At 45.7% G+C, this 21,522-nt stretch overlaps 1 pseudogene; it reads left to right on the forward strand.

The window, feature by feature from the left end:
- The first annotated feature begins 18,100 nt into the window (after positions 1 to 18,100).
- LOC137302580 (U2 spliceosomal RNA) lies at positions 18,101 to 18,273 on the forward strand (annotated as a pseudogene).
- Positions 18,274 to 21,522: the final 3,249 nt, after the last annotated feature.

Genomic DNA, 21,522 nt, shown 5'->3' on the forward strand with positions numbered 1-21,522 from the left:
ACTAAAAGAACAACCAGCAGGAAGGGCACTGAGACGACACTCAGCAGGTTGCAGGGCGATTTCATGGACGTGTTCACAATTATGAAAGATTTCGACAGAGTAAATTAGGAGAAACTGTTTCCAGTGATGGGAGGGTTAATAATCAGAGGACACAGATTTAAGATCAATGGGCAAAAAAGCCACGGGCGGGGGGAATGAGGAGAGATTTCTTCACACAGTGAGTTGTTATGATCGGGAATGCACTGCCTGAAAGGGAGGTGGAAGCAGGTTCAATAGTAACTTTCAAACGGGAATTGGATAAATACTTGACGTGAAAAAATTCACAGGGCTGTGGGGAAAGAGCCGGGGAGTGGGACTAACCCACTTCCTTCTGTGTTCATCCCTGGGAAAAAACTCTCCCCCCAGGTCACTGACAACGGCACTTTCAAATTCCCAACTGTCCAGCCTTTGTCCCTCCATTCACCACGACATTTCTGCAGCTACTGATTTGCTCAATCACACCCTCACCTCCACCTTTGACGCTCTTGTACCCATTAAAACAATCACTCCCCCTCACCCTGGTCGCTCTCCCTGGGTCTGCCCTCATTTCCACTCCCCAAAGTCCAAGGGACACAGCTTTGAACATTTATGGTGGACAACTGGTTTGGCCATTCATCGCCAGATCTGGCTGGACCACATAAAGCATATCGGGTCCTGTCTCCTCTGACAAAACTGCTCACTGTTCCAGGATCATCCTGGAATGTAAAGATAACCCCTGGCTTCTCTTCTCCACTACAAACCGTCGTCTTAAACCCCACTCCCCTCACTCCTCCACCCTCACCTCCAACAAAATGTGCGAGGAGCTCATGGACTTCTTGGTCACTAAGATTGAGACCATCCATTCAGCTGCCTCTGCCGCTCTCCTCCTTTCCCAAGCCCACCAAGTTTCTCTCCTATCTCCCCTCATGCCCTCTCTGAGCTCTCTTGACAATGAGACCAACATCCTGCTCCCTCGGCCCTATTCCCACCAAACTGCTGACCACCCAACCTCCCTTCCTGGCCCCATGTTAGCTGACAATGTTAATTATCCCCTCTCCTCAGGTGCTGTCCCCCTCCCCATCAAATCTACTCTCATCGCCCTCCTTCATAAAAGACCCACCCTTGACCCCTGTATCCTTGCAAACTACCACCCCATCTCCCACCTCCCTTTCCTCTCCAAAGTGTTGCCGCCTCCCAAATCCATGTCCATCTTTCCCACAACACCATGTTTGAATCCCTCCAATCAGGTTTCCACTCCTGCCACAGTACTGAAACGGCCCTTGTCAAAGTCACAAATGACATCCTCTGTGACTGTGTGGACGGAGATTTAATCTTGATCTAACCCTTGATGCACCTGCCCACGGAGTGTTTGATGGCACAGTGTAGAGGGAGCTTTACTTTGCCATGTACTGTACAGTATCAGTCTTGATGTGGAGATGCCGGTGATGGACTGGGGTTGACAATTGTAAACAATTTTACAACACCAAGTTATAGTCCAGCAATTTTATTTTAAATTCTGTGATTTTAAAGCTTGTGAATTTAAAATAGGAATTTAAAATAAAATTGCTGGACTATAACTTGGTGTTGTAAAATTGTTTACAGTATCAGTCTGTAATGGAGCAGAGCCCTGCTCTTTAATAGAAATCATTCTTTCGAAGAGCCACTGAGCCACTAAAGCAGCCTCCAAGATCCAAAGTCTGATTTCCATCCCACAGTTCCAGCAGTTTGCGAGGGCTGGGCCACGTTAACAGCAGCTCTCTGTTCCTGGTCTGGAGCTGAGGTGTTGTGTATTGTCCCTGACACAGGGACCAGACGGTGAGCTGCTGGCTCCTATTGTTCTGGGATCATTCCCTGCTGCTCTGTTCTCACCTCTTCACTGGGTCTCAGATTATTACCAGCCATCTTCCTGATCAATAAATCATTTTTCACATCGTTCACCTGACGAAGGAGGAAGCCTCCGAAAGCTTGTGAATTTAAAATAAAATTGCTGGACTATAACTTGGTGTTGTAAAATTGTTTACAATGATCAATAAACAATCGGCAGTCTGACCGAGGAGATTTGAAATGTGTGAAACATTTCATGTGTCTCATCCCTCTCCATGGCCACAAATAAATAGACCATCATGAAATGTTCACAGTCCGTTTCTTGAGCCTTCTCCTCCTTAGAAGAATCTTTTAAACTCCTTGCTAAAGTGACCTTTGATCTTAATGTCTTGTTTTGCGGTATGTTCGAGATTGTTCCAGGTCAGCATTGTAATAATTCGGTGGTCGTTCAAAAGTGGGATCATTATATTAAATCTAGATATTTATCACAGCCCCGCCCCCCAAATATTCAAACCACCGTTCAGGAGGAGAACCCCTCTGCTCGCTGACCTACATTGGCTCCCAGTCCACCAACATCTCAAATTTTAAATTCTCATCCTCGTGTTCAAATCCCTCCATGACCTCGCCCTCCCTATCTCTGTAACCTCCTCCACCCCTACAACCCTCCGAGATCTCTGAGCTCCTCCAATTCAGGCCTCTTGCGCATCCACGATTTTCATCGCTCCACCATTGGCGGCCGTGCCTTCAACCGACTGGGCCCAAAGCTCTGGATTTCCCTCCCTAAACCTCCCCGCCTCTCGACCTCTCTCTCCTCCCTTAAGACACTTAAAACCGACCTCACCTGTCCCAATATCTCCTTATGTGGCTCCGTGTCACATTTTGTTTGATAATCGCTCCTGTGAAGCGCCTTGGGACGTTTTAGTCCGTTAAAGGCGCGATATAAATGCAAGTTGTTGTTGTTGTTGGGGTGGAGAAAGGGTTTTCTTTCTTTTTATCACTCTTTTCTATCTCTCTATTTCTTTCCTTTCTCGGACTCTGTTTTCCGGGTCTGTTTACTGACACACATTACAATCTGTGTCACTCGGTGTCTAACAATGTGAGGCAATGTGTTTTATTCCCGCTGTGTTATCTCTCTGGCGGTTTGCTGATAAATGTTTAACTCGCGGCCTGTTCCCGTTAATGGTCACAAGCAGTAACAGACAGACAGAGCGTGTCTGACCGCCCTGAGATGTGGAAAAGGCATCAGTTTAGGACAAATGCATCAAATCAAATGTTCATCGAGCACCGAGAGAGACAAAAACCAGAGAGAAAGGCAGAAGGAAATAGACAAATAAAGCTAAATACAGACATCCTTGATGTCTCTCTATTTCATCCCCAACCGTTCAGTGTCGGGTAAAAATGTCAGTGTAAATAAATGTTCGAGAATCGACCCAAAGAAGAAACAAAATAATCTAAAAACTGCTGAAATCCGGAATCGAACCAGCGACCTTTAAATTTTCAAGCAAACGCTCCCCCAACTGAGCTATTTCAGCCCCACATCAAACTGTGCCTTGGTTCATCCTTTTGGAATAAAATATAACCCCGGGTGGAATTGCCCCTCCCGCTCATTCCTCACTTCGGGAGAATGAGACCGACCATCAAGGAGAGATTTTCTGATCCTGTCGTTGAATCTCATTTATATTAAACATTCCTTGAACTCTCTGCCGGGGGGATTCAGAGCTGGGGTTCGCCATGAACCAGCTTCCCCTCAATTCCCAGCTTTATCAGTGAATCGACCAACAAACGCTCGACAGAGCTCAGGTTATATTAATAATAAAAACAGAAAATACGGGAAACACTCAGCAGGTCAGGCAGCATCTGTGGAGAGAGAAACATCCTTTCAGGTCGATGACCTTTCATCAGAAAAAGGAGATATTCTGTTTTTGCTTCAGATTTCCAGCACCTGCAGTATTTTGCTTTTGTTTTACAGCTTGTATTAATGTTCTGCTGATGATATCTGAATATTATCTTGTTTTTGGGCCACTTTAATCAGGTTCATGGACAAATTCTTCCATCATCCCTTCTCCCACATCGCTTCTCTCTCTCATTCATTCTTTTCTCCTTCCAATCCAGAAGAGGGCGGGAATCAGAGCTCACCCCCTGAACCCTCCGCACACAGACCCCCGTCTACCACCCCGTGTGATCCAAGAGACAATTCAATACATTACACTCTGTATAAACACAGAAAGCTGACACACCAGGGGAGATCGCACGGTGTTGGACACGGAGTGAAATAAACTGAAGCGTTTATAAAAAGTTACAGATCACAACACGAGTCTCTGTCTCTCTCCACCATCCCGGCCTGTGCTGAGTGAGCTGATCTCAACTGGTGTGGTACTGAGTCCCACACAGAGCAGGATGGGCACATGTTCAATCTCCAGCCTGTACTGAGTTAGCTGATCTCACGAGGTGTGCTGCTGAGGCCCGGAGCAAGAAAAGCCGAGGCTCAGTCCTCGGCCTGAGCTAAGTTACCTGGATTCACCCGTGTGGTACTGAGCCCCACAGGGCAAGTTGGATCCCCGGCCTGTGATATGTTAGTTCATCTCACTATAATTTATTAAGGAGGTCAAGGTCTTGGAGAGGATGGAGAGGAGATTTACCAGAATTATACCAGGGATGGGGTTTAGTTGTGTGGAGAGACTCGAGAACCTGGGATTGTTCTGCTTCGAGCAATGAAGGTTAAGGGTAGAAGTAATCCACGTGTTCAAAATTAAGAGGGGTTTTGATCGAGTGAATAAGGAGAAACTGCACGCACTGGCTAAGGTGCCTGTCTACCTCATACGTTGCAGGAAAGGATGCCCCGGAGCATGGTACATTGGCGAGACCATGCAGACACTGCGACAACGGATGAACGGACACCGCACAACAATCGCCAGACAGGAGGTTTCCCTCCCAGTCGGGGAACACTTAGCAGTCAAGGACATTCAGACTCCGATCTTCGGGTAAGCGTTCTCCAAGGCGGCCTTCGAGACAAAATCGTCGAGCAGAAATTGATAGCCAAGTTCCGCACCCATGAGGACGGCCTCAACCGGGATCTTGGGTTCATGTCACGCTACATGTAATGCCACCCGGGGGGGGGGGGGGGAAAGAGAAAAATAAGTTATCTGTTTTTAATACAACTGGCCATTCTTTGTCTCTCTCTCTTTATCTCTTTTTCCCGGGGATGAGGGGGCGGACATATGAGGAGAGGTTGAGTAGATTGGGACTCTACTCATTGGAGTTCAGAAGAATGAGAGGCGATCTTATTGAAACATATAAGATTGTGAAGGGGCTTGATCGGGTGGATGAGGTAAGGATGTTCCCAAGGATGGGTGAAACCAGAACTAGGGGGCATAATCTTAGAATAAGGGGCTGCTCCTTCAAAACTGAGATGAGGAGAAACTTCTTCACTCAGAGGGTAGTAGGTCTGTGGAATTTGCTGCCCCAGGAAGCTGTGGAAGCTACATCATTGAATAAATTTAAAACAGAAATAGACAGTTTCCGAGAAGTAAAGGGAATTAGGGGTTACGGGGAGCGGGCAGGAAATTGGACATGAATTTAGATTTGAGGTTAGGATCAGATCAGCCATGATCTTATTGAATGGCGGAGCAGGCTCGAGGGGCTGATTGGCCTACTCCTGCTCCTATTTCTGATGTTCTTATGTTCTTATGTCTTTGTAATCTGACCGCTTGCGTATTCAGTGGTCTTGGGTGCAATGTTCCCCTGTCTGAACACCATCCATGCAGCGGTGTGATAACGGGCAGTTGGAAAGATTATCTGTAATCACCAGGCATTGTTCTGTGACGATATATGCGGAGCTTTTATGGAAACCTTCACACACCTGACGAAGGAGGAAAGCTCCGAAAGCTTGTGATTTTCAATTAAAACTGTTGGACTATAACCTGGTGTTGTAAGATTCCTTACATTTGTCCACCCCAGTCCATCACCGGCATCTCCACATCATATATTCTTTCAGTTCTGGTATCATACTTGTGAATCTTTTTTGCATCCTCTCCAATGCCTCTATATCCTTTCTATAATATGGAGACCAGAACTGTGACCAGTACTCCATGTGTTCTATAAGCGTTTAACATAACTTCTCAGCTTTTGAATTCTTTCCCTCGAGAGATGAACCCCAGTGCTTGATTTGCCTTTTTATGGCCTTATTAATCTGCATCGCTACTTTTAGTCATTTGTGTATCTGTACCCCTAGACCATTTGGTCCTCCATCCAATTTGGACTTTTATTATCCAAGTAGTGTGAGGCCTCCTTATTCTTCCTACTGGTAGATGCCAGTGTTGTCGATGTAGTGGAACAGCTTGGCTGGTTCTGCAACACGTTTTCAGCTGGGATGTTGTTGGGGCACATAGTTTTAATGTGTCCAGTGCGTTCATCCGTGACTTGATATCTTGTTGAGTGAATCGAATTGGCTGAAGACTGGCATTTGTGATGGCGGGGATCTCAGGAGGAGGCCGAGAAGGATTATCCCTTTGGTGCTTCTTGCTGAAGGTGGCTGCGAACACTTCAGCCTTGTCTTTTGCACTCACATACTGCGCTCCACCACCTTTGAGGATGGGGATGTTCAGGGAGCCTCTGCGTCCCGTTAATTTCTTAATTCTCCGCCACCATTTTTGACTGGATATGGCAGGACTGCAGAATTTGGACCAGATACGTTGGTTATGGGATCATTTAGCTCTGTCTATCGCCTACTGATTCCGCTGTTTAGCATGTAGTCCTGTGTTGAAGCTTCACCAGGTTGACATCTCATTTTCAGCTACACCTGATGCTGATCCAGAGATGCTCTTCTACACTACTCATTGAACCAGGGTTGGCTTGATGGTGATGGAGGAGTGAGAGATATGCCGGGACATGAGGTTACGGATTGTGGTGGATTAAAATTCTGCTGCTGCCAATGGCAAAACAGTGCCTCATGAATGCCCAGTTATGAGCTGCTAGATCTGTTCTTAATCTTTCCGATTTAGCAAGTTGAGAATGTCACATGACACGATGGAGGGCTTCCTCGTTGGGACCTGGTCTCCACAAGGACTGTGCGGTGGTCACTCCCACCAATACTGTCATGAACAGATGCATTGGCGACAGGTGGATTGGTGAGGATGGTGTCAAGTAGATTGTTACCTCGTGTTGTTTCTGTCACTATCTGTCACAAGCCCAGTCTAGTAGCTATATCCTTCAGGATTCTGCCAGCTCTGTCAATGGTGGTTTTACTGAGCCACTTTTGGTGACTGACATTGAAATCCCCACCCAAAGTATATTCTGTGTTTCCTCCAAGTGGTGCTCAACATGGAGGAGAACTGATTCATCAGTTGAGGCGAGGTGATAGGTGATAATCAGCAAGAGGTTTTCTTGCCCATGTTTGACCTGAGGCCTTGAGACTTCATGTGGTCCAGAGTCAATGTTGAAGAATTCCAGGGTCACTCGCACCACACTGTATATCCACTTCTGGTGGGTCAGGCCTGCCGGTGGGAGAGGATGTTCCCAAGGATGATGGTGGGACTTTTGCTGATAGCTTTGATTCTGTAAGATTGACTAGAATGTGGGACTGCTGTCCCAACTTTGGAGTCAGTCCCCAGATGTTGGAAGAGTTTTCATGGTCGACTGGGCTGGGTGTGCGTTTGTCATGTCCGAATTCGATGCTTAGGAGGCAGCCAAGTGGTCCGTCCGATTTTATTCTTCTTAACCTTTTTTATAGCGGTTTGATTCAACTGAGTGTCTTGCTTGGCCATTTCAGAGGGCAGTTCATCATCACGTATAGGCCAGACCGGTAAGCACGGCAGGTTTCCTGCCCTAAACGACAATAGTGAACCACTTAGGATAACCTGACAGCTTCGTGGTCACTTTTTGTTCCAGGTTAATTTTGTTTTTTTCCATTTAAACTGAATTACAATTCACAAACTACCGGTGGCGATAGAGGGAATAGTTGGACCAGGCTGGCAATGGGAGTACAGAAAATTCAAGTAGAACTTTCACATTGGTGAACTGAGTTTCGATATTTCTTGCACGGTGTGCTTGTGGTTTCAATCTTCATTTCATATATTTAACTTAGAAATTGTGGCTCTGTCATTGTACAATTCATTGTTCCAAAAGGTTACTCAGCTGGTCGATGTGTAATGTTCCGTCTCCTTAATGATTGTGATAGTCAAAGGTCAGATGGGACCAAAACCTGTTTGTTCAAGAGTCTGTAAGTAATATCAGCAGATATGCGATCTAATTGTCTCATGAGAGGTTTACTTAAACTATAAGTATCTCGCTGCTTTAACTTCGTTACCTGACATTGAAGTCCGCATACCTCTTTACAGCATCGAAATTAATCGTCTCCACAGAGAAATGCATGTGCCTGCAATTGCGGAGACAGAAGCAGTTTATTACCCTATTCTCGCAGCAATTGGGTTACCTGGTAGGTCATTATCAGCACGTATGGTGTAAGTAACAGAACATTGAACTATTTCAACGCTGAGTCTGGTAAACATAGAATGTTATTTTGCAAAGTTTTGTGATACAGCTAAAACTTCCATCCTTGTACCATTGGTCAATGCACCGAGTAACTCACCCTCGCTCTGTGCTGAACTGTCGAGTCTGGGGTCCAAATGTGTCCTTGGTGCTCCCTGGCCAGGCAGGGGTAAAACAGGCAGGGCGCACAGTCCTGAGTGTAATCCACTGCCTCCTGGTGGAAAGCGCGCCTGTTGTGGAGATCGGGTGAGGAAGGACCGGGTGAGATTGTCGTGTTTCCCGAGGACCGATCGCCTGGGGTTCCGGAGAGCAGATTGCGGCTGTGTATCCCGGCATGAGTCAGTGTCTTCAGGATAGAAGGACAGGGAACAAATGGAATACATATCAGATAAATAAAACATGTGACAGAAACTGTCCTCCTGAGTTGAAGGTACAATCTTGTGTTCCCATCAAATGTTCCTCTCAGATCATAATTATATTCCCGCAATGACTTTACAGGATTTTTATGCATTTGATGTTTAAAGTATTGTAAGGGCTTGGTGAAAAAAGGTGACTGTAGGAATAAACGGATCATTCTCAGGTTAGCAGGCTGTAACTTGTAGGGTGTCACAAGGATCAGTGCTTGGGCCACAGCTGTTTTCAATCTATTTGAATGACTTAGATAAAGGGACCGAGTGCAATGTATCCAAGTTTGCTGACGATACAAAGCTCGGTGGGAAAGTAAGCTGTGAGGAGGACACAAAGAGTGAGCAAAGGGAGATGGACAGGATAAGTGAGTGGGCAAGAAGGTGGCAGATGGAGTATAATGTGGGGAAATGTGAGGTTATTCACTTTGGTTGGAAGAATAGAAAAACAGATTTTTTTTAAATGATAAGAAACTATTAAATGTAGATGTTCAGAGGGATTTGTGTGTCCTTGTACACAAAACACAGAAAGTTAACATGTTGGTACAGCAAGCAATTGGGAAGGCAAATGGAATGTTGGCCTTTATTGCAAGGGGTTGGAGTACAAGAGTAAGGAAGTCTTGCTGCAATTGTGCAGGGCTTTGGTGAGACCACACCTGGATACTGTGTACAGTTTTGGTCTCTTTACCTAAGGAAGGATATACTTGTCTTCGAGGGGATGCAATGAAGAAAAGAAAGAAAGTCTTGCATTTACCTCACGCCTTTCCCGACCTGCCAAAGCGCTTCACAACCGATAAAGTACTTTTGAAGTGTCGTTGCTGTTGTAATGTAGGAAACACAACAGCTCATTTGCTCATAGCACAGTCCCACAAATAGCCATGTGATAATCACCAAATGATTTGATTTTTTAGTGATGTTGGTTGAAAGGCAGTATCTACCGACAGAGCAACACCCTCAGTCTGACACTGGAAGATCGGCCGAGATTGTTGGTGCAACTTTCGTGGAATGGGGCTTTGAACCCACCACCATTTGACTCAGAGGCGAAAGTGCTATCAACTGAACTACAGCGTATAAATAGAAGGTTCGCTCGATTAATTCCTGGGACGAGAGGGTTGTGAGGAGCGATTGAGTAGAATGGACCTATACTCTCTGGAGTTTAGAAGATTGAGAAGTGATCTCATTGAAATATGTAAGATTCTGAGAGGGCTTGACAGGGTAGATGCTGAGAGGCTGTTTCCCCTGGCTGAAGAGTCTTGAACTGGAGAGCATTGTCTCAGGATAAGGAGTCAGACATTTAAGATGAGGAGGAATTTCTTCACTCCAAGGGTTGTGAATCTTTGGAATTCTCTACCCCAGTAGGCTGTGGATGCTGAGTCATTGAATATATTCAAAACTGAGATCGATAGATTTTGAGATTCCAAGAGAATGAACCGGGCGGGAAAGTGGAGTTGAGGTCGAAGATCAGCCATGATCTTATTGAATGTCGGAGCAGGATCGAGGGGCTGGATGGCCTCCTCCTGCTTCTATTGCTTATGTTCTTATGTACTTTTGTACTAATGACTGCATGCTGCTGCCCATGTATGTTATTGTGGAGAGTGAGGGAAACCAGACTTGGCATTAATTCGAGAGGGGTTTAGCTGGAGAACATGAATGAGAGTTGGCGGTCATTTGTTCTTATATAGCGCGGCTTCTGGGATCCATCTCTTAGAATCATAGAGTAGTTACAGCACAGAGGAGGCCATTCGGCCCATCGAGCCGGTGCCGGCTCTTTGTCAGAGCAATCCAGTTAGTCCCATTTCCCCGCAGCCCTGCAATTTTCTTTCCTTTCAAGTATTTATCCAATTCCTTTTTGAAAGAATTGTGCACACATATCCCCAGATCTCTCCGTTCCTGCACCACCTTTAGAATTGTACCATTTAGCTTATATTTCCTCTCCTTATGCTTCCTGCCAAAATGTATCACTTCGCAATTCTCTGCATTAAATTTCATCTGCCATGTCCCGCCCATTCCACCTGCCTGTCTGCCTAATTTACGGGAAATTATCTTGTCGCATTTGCTTTCAAATTTGTTGACGTTCTGCCCCGTGGACCTCCCAGTGTCGGAATCGACTGAATAAACTTAATCTCAAGGATCACAAGTGAGGACTCAGCTGTCGGGTGAGGGATCCCGGGGGCCACAGTCACCCGAAAGGAACCTCCCAGAATGAGCTGCCCCTTCGGAACAGGAGGCAGAAGCCAAGGGGAAAAACCAATAAATAAACACAATCATAGCCCATGTACATCGGTTAAACTGAGAGCTCATTGATCAGCCCGGTTGGTGATTTCACTGTTTCTGTTTCTCTCTTTCTCTCAGTGAACTTGCTGGCGATTGTGATCCTGTCCCGTGGAAAGTGCGGTCTCTCCAAATGTATCACTCGCTACCTGGTGGCCATGGCGACGACGGATCTCCTGGTGATTGCCTGTAATGTGATCTTATATCGGATTGCTCATCTTTATTGGGGGACACTTTCCTGCTCTACACTCCTGTTTGCAGATTCATTCTCTTCCTGGCTCCTGCTGCCACAGACAGTTCTGTTTGGTTAACGGTCGTTTTTCCCTTTGATCGTTTTGTAGCCATTAGTTGTCAGAAGCTGAAAACAAAATATTGCACCGAGAAAACTTCACTTGTGATTATTGTGACTTTGAGCGCGCTGTTCGGTTTAAAGAACATTCCCCGGCCCTTCGTGTATGTTCCGTATCCGTATGTAACAATTAACAATATACCGTGGGGTTGTCGTGTATCATCACAGTTTTATATTCTACCCACATGGATCGCATTTTCTTGGATTGAACAGCTGTTAACCCCGTTGCTTCCATTCTGTTTGATTTTATTGTTTAATGCTCTCACCGTCAGACGCATTTTAGTGGCCAGTCGGGCCCGAAGGAGCCTCCGGGACCTCAGCAATGGTGAGAATGACAAGGACCCTGAGATGAAGAACCGCAGAAGGTCCATCGTTTTACTTTTTGCCATATCCGGCAGTTTTATCCTGCTCTGGATGACAACGGTCGTATATTTTTTATATTATCGAATCAAAAGCATCTTTAACCGCAGATCTTTCCATAATCCTTTCGCAAACTTCGAACAAGCGGTAATTATGCTTCAGCTTCTGAGTTCCTGCACGAACACGGCCATTTACACAGTGACCCAGAGTAAGTTCAGAGAGGAGCTGCTCAATGCGATTAAATATCCGTTTACTCTAATTGATAAATTGATCAAATGAGGAAAACGGTTGAAGTGAAGCAGGAATGGACTCCCAACATCACAACTCAATTCCAGATCACAATTATCACCTCAATTTACCAAAGGGACTCAGCATCAGGGCCATCGATATCTCCTTTAAAGACATTTGTTGTCAAAAGTTAGATCAAAGTTAAATTTGACAGCACCCGACATAAAATGAGCAAAAGCAACAGACAGTAACATTATCAAAACATGTTCCTGTATTCAGATCATTTTTTAAACACGTCCTCAGGGAGTCTGACCTGAAATGTAATTGTCCGGAGGAAGGGCTGTGAATTAGCGACTGGATATTAGTTTCCACCGGACCGGACTAATAATCGAGCCCCGCCTACAGCATCTGTGGGGTTAATTCTCTCTTTTAACTATTTCTGGGCCCCCTGAAAACATTCCTGTAATTCCGTGTCTGTGATATTTTAACAGCCGTTGGTCCTCAATAGTCTGGGAATGACTGGTGTTGATCACAGTGAAGGAATGTTTCCACATTCAGTCGCTGTTCTTTTTAAGGGGCACAACTAATTAAACCCAAATCATACAAAGAAGGACAAAAGAAACTTATTTAATTGAATCATTAAGTTGTTGCTGATGTTGACTGTACGGTCCAGCCCCTGCGGTGCCCACCGGTCGCGGAAAGCCTCCAGCAACCGGCGGACACCGAGTGCTCCTTCTCCAGGGCCACCCGGGGCGGACAAGGCCACGGAAGAGAGGCCGGCAGTCAGAGCTACCACACCCTCGGGCCAGGTCTAACCTGGACCTGTGGATGGCCACTTTGGCCAGGCCCAGGAAGAGATCTTTCGACTGACCCGCCCTCCTCCTCAGTCGGTGGCCAAAGACGAGGAGCGTGGGACTGAAGCGCAGCCAGAAGTTGAGGAGCAGCCCCTTTAAATAGTGGAACAGGGGCTGCAACCTCTCACACTCCTTGTCGACATGAAACACGGACTCATCCAGGTCGCAGAAGGTCCGTTGCTGTTTTAAAACGGCCGTTAAGTCTTTTAAACAAAATTATCAGGCTGATGACTCAGTTAGAATAGTCGATAGAGGAATTTCACAGGAGGAGATGCAGTTTCCGTTAGTCAGTATATTTATTTTCTATAATGGGAGGAGAGAGGCCGCCAGGCGGAAGGGTTTAACAGAGAGTAAAGCCGGGTTAGCTGCAGGCACTGCCGCAGAAGGGGAACCGAGGAACGAGTGAATGCACAGAAGGCCAGTGTTGGAGGGCCAAAGAGTGTGGGACATGGAGATGGAGGCGTTTGCAGAGGTCGGACAGGCAAACCTTGGAGGGACTGATTTGTTTCCTGTCCCTCAACATATTACCTATGAGATCTGATCAGTGGAGCAATGGGAGGGTGGGGTATGGGGATCGGCAGGGAGGTGATCGAAGAGGAGGAGTCCAGAGATAATGCTCAAAGGAAGAGACGTTGACAAAGCAGGAAGGGGTGAGGCCAATGTGTGTTTGGAAGAAATCCACGGCAACACCACAGAGGTTAGGGGGAGAAGGTGAATTGTACAGACAGGCAGTGAGGATTCAGAAAGTACCTTGTATGACAGTGTTACCACTCATCAGACAAGTTTCAGTCAAAGAAAGAGACAGTGAAAGGGGAAAACGCCAAATACAGGGTGAGGGACACACAGGGAGACAGGGTGAGGGACACACAGGGAGACAGGGTGAGGGACACACAGGGAGACAGGGTGAGGGACACACAGGGAGACAGGGTGAGGGACACACAGGGAGACAGGGTGAGGGACACACAGGGAGACAGGGTCAGGGACACACAGGGAGACAGGGTCAGGGACACACAGGGAGACAGGGTCAGGGACACACAGGGAGACAGGGTCAGGGACACACAGGGAGACAGGGTCAGGGACACACAGGGAGACAGGGTCGGACACAGAATTTTAAAAGTAAACATGGCTCAAGTTAGCTCAGTTCCTGCAGACAGCAAGTTGTACAAAGGGCGTCATCACTGAAAGATGAATAACCCTCTTTGTAACTCAGTGACAAATTTCAGGAGTTTGTTGGATCCCTTTTGTACAATGTGTGACTTTGCCAGTAAGGGGTTGGACTTTGTAAGAAATCTCCATGTGCTGTGTTAATAAAACTCTGGTCCTGGTGTCACTGGGGACCTGCTCTCTCTTCACTGTAAGAAATCTCCATTAAATGAATAATCTGTGAATCTAAATAGCTGAGATCATCTTAAAGAATGGCTGACCTGCAGCATGAACACAGCTGTCCGTGGGCCTGTCTCTCTGTCTCCCACCTTCCCGTTCGAGTCTCTATCTCTCTCTCTGACACGGTCTGTATCTGTCTCCATCCCTCTCTATCTCCCATTGCCTATCTCACTATTCCTGTTCCCCTGCTTATTTGCCTCCAACTCCTTGCACACTAGTGTATCTCTCTTCCTCCCTGTCCCTTTCACTCGATCCGCACCCCTCCCTACCTTGCTCCCCATCTCCCATTCTCTCCCAACCGAGTTCTCACCTCTGAGTCCACCTCACTGTTTCCCTACCCCTCACTCTCTCACTTCCTTTTCATCCCTCTCTATCATCCCCATCAATCACTCTTTACCCTCTCTCTTCCCTCCCACTCTGTCCCTATCCACTTTCTCTCTGTGCCTGGCTCTGTTCTCTGCAATTTTGAAGACCCGTTTTCGACATAATCCCCACATTTTGCCCCGTTCCTAGATCTCTCTGTCTGCCGTCCACCCCTCTCTGTTTAAGTCGCTCCCCTTCTTTATTCACCCTCCCTCCTTCTGAATTTCCTTTTCTCTCTCTCCACATCCCTCCCTCTCCCTACCCGTCTCTCTCTACATATTCCATTTCTCTGCCTTTAACTGCAGCTGCCACCTATTTGTTCACTCCACTCCATGGTTGATGTTCAGACATTATGAGGGTGATTTGAGGTCAGGAAACCCATTAGTACGGGTTTCCTGGACGTCCTTAAGATTTTGACGTAAGGACATCTTTTATTTTTTTTGTTTCCTGTCTGACTGACCCCAGTGGGACGGGAAACCAGCCAGGGAGAGGACGTCTTCAGGTAAGTCTTTGTTTGCATGGATGGGGGGCACGGGTGAGCACGGGGCATGGATGGGCATAGGTGGGCACGGGGGTCGCAAGTCATGTGGGATGGGATCGGGGGTCAGTCATGGGGGGGCTGGGATCAGGGGTCATTGCAGGGGTCAGCGATCGTTGAGGGGGAAGGTCGGGGGTCGGAAGGGGACGATCGGGGTTGGAGGGGAACGATCGGAGTCGGGGGTCCAGGATCGTGGGAGGGGTGTCGGTGCAGGTAGGCTTGTTGGGCCTGGGGGAAGCACTCTTGCTCCTCCGGGCCCACAAGCTGTGCCTTTCTAGGCACCTACCTGTTACTCTCGGGCCTTCTCACCTCCTTTCACGAGGAGTAAAACAGAAGGCCCAGGAATCCTGGCCACCCAGGGTGGAAATCGGGAATTAGTAAAAAATGGATGCCTGAAGCCTCCTTGAAAGGTTATGAGGCCCGACCCGCCCCCTGGGAGCAGGTTGGTCGTCCGGCCCCGTGAAAACGGGAAATGGGCGGGTTGGAGGCGGGTCTGAAATGGTGGCAATTTTCAATGAACCCCCACCCCCAACCCACCTGTTCTTTACTTTTAAAATCGAGCCCTATATTTTCAGGCTGGTGATACATCAACACAAGTTGCTCAGTTTCCGTTAAACTTTGTGGACAGTCAGTTGTAATTTTACTCGCAGGGCCTAGGTTCATTATTCACGAACTAAGCAAAGATATGCTCTGCATATTAGAAGATTAAATGAGTGAAGTTTTGTTACTATTATTAATTCTAAGGAAGGTGATGCGGCCCCAACACCCCAGTAGCACCGACATTTTCACCAGTTTGACACTGATTCACTTTTAACACCAGCCATGCTGCAGCCTATCTTACATAGAATGTCCGGCACAGAAATAGGCCATTCCCCACAACAGGTCTATGCCGGTGTTTATGCTCCACACAAGCCCCCTCCCTCCCTGCTTCATCTAACCCTATCAGCATATTCTTCTATTCTTCTCTCCCTCATCTGCTGATCGAGCTTCTCCTTAAATGCATCTCTGCTATTCGCCTCAACTACTCCTTGTGGCAGCGAGTTCCACATTCTAATCACTCTCTGGGTAAATATGATGTGGAGATGCCGGTGATGGACTGGGGTTGACAATTGTAAACAATTTTACAACACCAAGTTATAGTCCAGCAATTTTATTTTAAATTCACAAGCTTTCGGAGACTTCCTCCTTCCTCAGGTAAATGGGTAAATAGGTTTCTCCTGAATTCCCGATTAGATTTATTAGTGACTATCTTATATTTATGGCCCCTAGTTCTGGTCTCCCCAGCAAGTGGAAATATCTTCTTTACGACTCCTCTATCAAACCCTCTCATAATCTTAAAGATCTCTATCGGGTCACCTCTCAGTCCAGAGAAAAGAGCCCCAGCCTGTTCAATCTTTCCTGTTAGGGATAACCTCTCGGTTTTGGTATCATCCTCGTAAATCTTTTTTTCACCAACTCTCTAGAGTGCCTCTATATTCTTTTTATAATATGGAGACCAGAACTGTTCACAGTACTCCAAGTGTGGTCGAAGCAAGGTTCTGTACAAGTTTAACACAACTTCTCTGCTTTTCAATTCGATCCCTCTGGAAATGAACCCCAGTGCTGGTTTGCTTTTTTAAATGGCCTTATTAACCTGTGTCGCTACTTTTAGTGATTTGTGTATCTGTACCCCTAGACACCTCTGCTCCTTTACCCCATTATTGAAGCAGTGGCCCACTTATTCTTCCCATCAAAATTTAAAACCTCACACTTATCTATATTGAGATTCATTTGCCAATTACACGCCCATTGTGCAAATTTATTTATGTCTTCCTGTATTGTGTCGCACTCCTCCTCAGTATTAACTATACCCCCCCAGTTTGGAGTTGTCCGCAAATTTTGAAATTATACTTCCAATTCCCAAGTCCAAATTGTTTATATAAATGGTGAAGAACAGTGGTCCCAGCACCAATCCCTGTGATTCACCACTCAGACCTTTTGCCAGTCTGAGTAACTACCTTTAACACTTACTCTCTGTTTTCTGTTTTGTACCCAGCTTGCTATTAATTCTGCTCTTTGTCCCCTGACTCCACATGTTCTGATCTTATCTGAGTGAGATCATTAATTAAATACAATATTTGCAGTGGGCCCATTCCCAGCAAGTAATGGATTGATGCTGTCCAGACTGTTTCATGTGGGATCCTTACAAGCAGCAGGTGGAACAGATTTGCCTCCTGTCAGTGTGGGCTGTGTCCAAACACAGGCATTAGAGGCTGAAATTACCAACATCTAGCCCACAGGAACCCACAGACACCTCCATAAGGACAGAAACTCACACAGTAATAGTATAAAATACAAGAGAAATGGATTGTGTGTCACAACAAACTATTGGGGCACAGAAGTACGTAACGTGGATACAACATTAACAATCCTTAGTGTTCGAGTGGAAGGATTTCCCCATTGTGCAGCAATGAGGCTTTCTGCCAAAGTCATCTGGCAGAACACCTCATCGCCAGAGCTTTTAAACAAGCACCAAGACATAGCTTGGCTGGTGGTGAGAAGGGCCCTTCCCGCCAGATCCTTCATGCACTCCTGAAGTCTCGGTGCCGCCGCGCGCTGCCCCCGAGGAAATTGCGGTGGAGATGAGACAGTCACCCATCTCCTTCTGGAATGTGCCTTTGCAAAGAAGGTTTGGAGAGAGATGCAGTGGTATCTGTCCAGATTCATCCCAAGCAGTTCCGTAACACAGGACTCTGTGCTGTACGGGCTGTTCCCAGGGACCCACTCCGAGACAGATATCAACTGCTGCTGGAAGATCATCAACTCGGTGAAAGAATCTGTAATCAATAAGCTTATTGGTTGTAATGCAATGAGGCACCCGAGAGTGTCATGAACTGTAATTATGTACAATGTGTACCTGTATTGTTGGAATCATATTTGAACTGTACATCATGTATCTTAAATTGTATAATCTGTATTGTGTATGTTTGAAATGTGATGACAACTGTATTGTATGTATTGTTACAAATTTTATGAATAAAGTATATTTTTTGAAAAAAAAAATCTGTTCTTATCAGTTTAATATCTGATACGTCCCTTATCTGGGGACCGTATATTAAATTGATTTTTGGAACAGGGAGATGGAATAGGGGCTTGCTCCGTCCACTCCACGCATCGACCCAGTATTGCAGTGTCTCTGGGAACGGTGCACCTCCCTGTGGGGAGATATTCAAAATGAAAAACAGGTTTTTCCAGTGTCTCTGTATGTATTATAACTGAGAATAAAGTTGATATATTGCACTTAAAAAAATGTGGAATAAATCCTCAATTAAAGCTGTGAAGATTAATTAGATAAATATTGAGGTGGAAATGATATTGAAGATTTCCAAACTGGACCTGAAACCTAAACTGACCAGAATTACAAAGTGACCCAGAACCCCAATCTTCTGGAGACACTTGCACGACAAGGCAAACACACAATGTTACAATCCAAAACTGACACTGAAACATAAATTGACTTAAATCCCCAAACTAACCCTTAATCAGACACTGAACCATTTCCCCAAACTGAAGCAGAACCAGAGCGAGTCACAAACCTAAACTTAACCAGAACCCAACAATGACTCTGAACAAAACAAGCAACAACTCTCAATCTGATCCTCAAACCTAAACAACATGGTGCCCAACACTGGAAGACCCTAAACTCACATACAAACCTCAAATAAATCAGGAACTGTAAAATGACCCAGAGACACAACCCGACCTGAACCCAAACTGAACTGAACTGAACATGAATGCCCAAACTTCTGAACAACCCCAACTTGATCTGGAACTTAAAAGTGCCCTGGAATCCTGAACATACACAGAACTCCCTGTGAACAAGAGCCCTCTGCCCTTCTTGAGACCCTCTGATCCAAAGTACTTTAGAGACCAAAAACACTAAGCTGCACAAAACCCTAAATCAGCTCACAAATCCCTAGTGACCCAGAAACTTAAACTGACCTGGAACCCTAAACTGATCCAGAATCCCAAAAGTGACAGGTACCCTAAACTGACCATCAACGGAATACTGAGTCAGAACCTTAAAATGACCCAGAATCTTACACTCAACATAACTACAAAGTAACCCACAATTCCAAACTTACATTAAGTCCCAAATGAAAATGTAAATTGAAATGACTGGATACCCTAAACATCCCAAAACACAGTGATCCAGAGCCCTAAATCGACATAAAACCCTAAACCTGTACAGAAACATAAACTGACCCAGACCCTCATACTGACACTTTCCGTAGCCTAAATTGTTAAAACTCCAAAGGAACCCGAGTCAATCCAAGAGCTCCGGCCCTCTGGTTTCCCCTCTCAGAGCGGAAGAACGTTAAACTGTTCCAGAATCCTAAACCGACCTGGAACCCTGAACCAAAGCAAAACTGCAACCAACTCAGAATCACAGGCTGATCCAAACCCTAAACTGATCCACGATCCTAAACGGACTCAGAATATTAAAATACGGCAAACCCGAAACAGACCCGAAACACCAAGCAGACCTGGAAACCCGACCTGGCCCAGAACCCTAGCTGACTCCACTGGTTCACTTGTTATTTCTGTAGTTTGTTTCAGGCTCTTCTGCTGTTTTTAGGTATGATGTATGTTAGGGGTCATTGAGATCAGTCTGTGAGTATCAGTCTTTGCCGGGGTCCTGTGGAATATTTTGCAGTGCTGGGTGTTTTTGGATGCGTGGAGAATGTTCGTCTTGAGGGTCCTGAGTTAATTGGAGCCCTTATGGTCAGTTTGAGTGCAGTATGTTACAACCAGATAATGAGCCAGAAACGCAAAACAACACAGAATCTCAAATTGACCAAACTGACCCAGAATATAAAACTGAACTGGGACCACTAACCAATCCCAATTCTAAAGTGACCAACTCATGTAAAATGAATTATAAACATAAAGAAAAGCCAAGAACCCAAATTTGTGTTGAAACTCAAAACAAGCCCAGAATCCAAGACTGAATCAAAGTCTTACACTGATTCATAAGCCTAAAAATATTCAATGCATGAAACATATCTCGAACCCAGAATGAACCCACATGACGAGGCTGAGACCGAAGGCTGAGCGTCAGGGGTTTCTACAATCCCTCAGTGTTGGCATCAGTCTGGGCGTGTTGAGTCATCAGAGATCGTTGTCTATGTTTGTTGTTCTGTGTCAGTTTGTGGGTGTTGTGGTTTGGGGTTTCTCTGCTCAGTATTGGGGTAATGTGCACTGTTTAAGGTCCATTTACAGATGCTGTGGTTTGCTGTGACAGTGCAGTTATCATTTTACAGGATGCAGAAGCCCAATGTGTGGTGCCATTGTTAGCTTTGGGTGTTTGATCAATGTGTGGATGGTGAGGTAAGTGTGTGGGGACTGGGTCAGTTTCTGGGTATTGTGTTTTTTTGCGGATGATGTGATTGGTTTGGGGCGTATTGTGGACAGCTTTAGGATGCTGACTCATTTGGGGAGATGGGATAGTCAGTCATTGAACACTGCCTCAGTTATGGTCCCTGAACACAGTTTGCAGTGCTATAGTCAGTTTCAGGGTGCTGTGGTCAGTTTCAGAGATACATGGTATTAGCTTGAGGTGCTGCATCAGTCTGAAGTGCTGGGCCAGTTAGAGGTACTGTACTACTTGAAGAGCGAGGTTAGGTTCAGGTGCTGGACTAACTTGAGGTGCTAGGTTAGCTTGAAGTGTTGGATTAGTTTGGAGGCTGTATTATTTTGAAGTATTAGGTTATTTTAGAGGTTCTGGGCTGGTCTGAGGTACTGCCTTTTTGAGGTGCTGTTTTTTCTTGAGGTATTAGATTATGTTGAGGTGCTGGATTACTTAGGGCGGCAGCTTTAGTTTGAGGTAATCTATTTACTGCAAGTGCAGTTTCAGCTTAAGTTACTGGGTTAGTTGGAGGTGCTGTATTAGATTGAGCTGCTGGGATAGTTTAAGCTTTTGTAAATGTCTGAGATTCTTGATCAGTATGTTTCCAGCCTAATGAGGAAGGAAGCAGTGCTGGATCTAGTTCTGGGGAATGAAGTGGGGCAAGTTTCAATGGGAGAGTGTTTTGGAAACAGTGATCGTAATATGATTAGGTTTAGAATAATTATGGAAAAGTACAAGGACAATGAAAGTTGAAGATACTTAACCGGAAGAGGGTTAATTTCAGTGAGTTGAAAAGGGATCTGGCCCTTGTGGAATGGAAACAAAGATTATCAGGTAAAACAGTTAAAGAGCAAAGGGAGGCCTTCAAGGAGGAGAAAGTTCAGGTACTTCATCGAACCCTATCAGCATATCCTTTTCCTCCTTTCTTCCTTATGTATTTATCTAGCTTCCCCTTAAATGCATCTATGTTATTCACCTCAACTACTGCATATAATAGCAAGTTCTACATTCTAACACGTGTCTGGGTAAAGAAGTTTCTCCTGAATTCTTTATTG

This window comes from Heptranchias perlo, chromosome 35, assembly GCF_035084215.1.
Source record: "Heptranchias perlo isolate sHepPer1 chromosome 35, sHepPer1.hap1, whole genome shotgun sequence".
Taxonomy (NCBI): domain Eukaryota; kingdom Metazoa; phylum Chordata; class Chondrichthyes; order Hexanchiformes; family Hexanchidae; genus Heptranchias; species Heptranchias perlo.